This window comes from Austrofundulus limnaeus, unplaced genomic scaffold (assembly GCF_001266775.1).
Source record: "Austrofundulus limnaeus strain Quisiro unplaced genomic scaffold, Austrofundulus_limnaeus-1.0 Scaffold196, whole genome shotgun sequence".
Classification (NCBI taxonomy): domain Eukaryota; kingdom Metazoa; phylum Chordata; class Actinopteri; order Cyprinodontiformes; family Rivulidae; genus Austrofundulus; species Austrofundulus limnaeus.
The window spans coordinates 762879-764905 of NW_013952598.1; the positions used below are offsets into that span (position 1 = coordinate 762879).

The following is a 2027-nucleotide window of genomic DNA, read 5'->3' on the forward strand; positions in this document are numbered from 1 at the left end:
ATGTTTAATATTTTTATTAGTTTATATTATAAACTAATAAAAATATTAAACATTCTTAGACCCTTGAGGGCAATGGTTTTACACCAATTGTCTTTATTCATTGGGGGCTCAATTAAAATGTTAGTTAGCCTTGGGTAGCTGTGGCTACAATGTAGCCTATCATCATTTGTGTGTTAGTGGTTGAATGATGTAGTCCAAAGTGCTTTGGGGRTCCTTGGACTTAATAAAGCACTATATAAGTTCAGGYTATTTATATTTTTAACTCCTTATTGCTGTTTTCAGCTCAGGGCTTGCATGAGTTGTCCCATAGACCCGTGACACCAGAAACTCTGGAAAAGGGAAGACTGGATTAAAATTACCAACACATTCTGCACTTTGTTTTCTGTTGGTTCAGTTCTCTAAATGTGAAACAAAGCACYTGTTTTGATGCTGCTTTTTCCTCACTCCCGTGTTGCTACGAGCCTCAAGGAAACATCTTTTGAACATAATTTTATGTGACAATCTGCAACAGGATATATTTGCAATGGAAATGCTTATGGAGTAAATACATCCTGTTCTCTTAATTTATTAAAGAAAAGACTTCCAGGAACTGATGCTGTATATCACTAGAATAGCTTTACCAAAGGTGAAAAGAAAGACATCAGCGTGTGCTAATTTGACCTTTTTCACAGGAAAGKGTTCACTATTTATTTCCCCTTATTATGTTACAAACAGGCATGTTTCAAATATGATCAATTAAAAAATATGACTTTATAATCAAGTTAATTGTGTGCCTTTCTAAATTGAGTCAAAATAATGGTCATGTTTTTTTCCCCATCCAGCTAAAGGACTCTTTATTTGTCATTTTAATTCTTTGTCTAATCTTAAATGTTTGTCCTCAGCTAGACAAATTCAATATAATCCGGTCCTAACCAGAACCTTTGTTGATCGTAAAATTTAACAATGAATTGTTATTATCTAAACCCAAACAACAACAATAGGGTTTTTTTGTCTGTTTCAAATCAAAGGTGGAAAAATTACTTGTGTTGTAAAGGTGTCATCTACCTCAGCCATGTGGCACAYTTTTTTTGTTATCCTTCATAGAAGGCAAACTAATGACTTGTTATGTCTTAACTTACAAAGCTCTTAACAACCAAGCTCTATCTTATATTAAAAATCTTCTATCTCCATACTTTCCTAACAGAGTACTTCACTCTCAGACTGCAGGTTTACTTGTGGTTCCTTGAGTTTCTAAAAGCAGAATGGGAGGCAGTGAGGCATTCCTGCCTCTACACCCTAATTGTCTGCTGCCATCTGCTGATTGATTATCAGCTCCACCTGTGATGGTTCTCATCTTCCACCCTTTAAAAGGCAGTGGCAGACATCTCCTCAACGCTGAAGCAWCGTCTACTTTTGGTAACGTTTCTCGGCCTGTGAAAATATCTCTTGAGCCTTACTTCGCTAACTTGTGTTTCTTGTTCCATAGTGAAATCCTCCTGAGCCCCACCCTGAGTACTACCTGTGGACAAAACCTGGAAGCCTTGGTATTACCTGGATCTCCTGCCTCTCTGCCTCCAACGCCTTCTCATGTAAATACTCACCTGTGCCATTCCTCACCACACGTTCAGTTTCCATCTGGACCCAAGCTTTCTCACCTCATCACTGGAAGTAAGCAAACGCAAGTTGCCTCTTCAATCTGTATCTCTCAAACTACAAGACTTGGATACTCACCTGTCGATCTCCTCCTCCTCAGATTTGGATCCCTGCACATTCTTCCCCACACCTGTAAAATAAACATTGTTTACATTTTTAACTTGGTTTCCTGTGAGTTTCCTTGCTGGTCTGCTCATCTGCCTTGACACGTGATAGGCAGAGCTTTCAGTTATCAAGCTCCTCTCTTGTGAAACCAACTTCCAGTTTCTGTCCACGAGGCTGACGCTCTGTCTACTTTTAAGATTAGACTGATGGCTTTCCTTTTTGATAAATCCTATAGTTAGACTTAGGTTTCCTGAATTATTCTTCATTTCTGCTGCTATAGACTTAGACTG

The 2027-nt window shown here is 38.3% G+C and overlaps 1 long non-coding RNA gene across 1 annotated transcript; it reads left to right on the plus strand.

Moving 5' to 3' along the window:
- The first annotated feature begins 1249 nt into the window (after window positions 1-1249).
- LOC106524692 (uncharacterized) lies at window positions 1250-1790 on the plus strand. Its single transcript, XR_001311025.1, has 2 exons — window positions 1250-1647; window positions 1733-1790. It is a non-coding gene; the product is annotated as an uncharacterized LOC106524692 (long non-coding RNA).
- The last annotated feature ends 237 nt before the right edge of the window (window positions 1791-2027 follow it).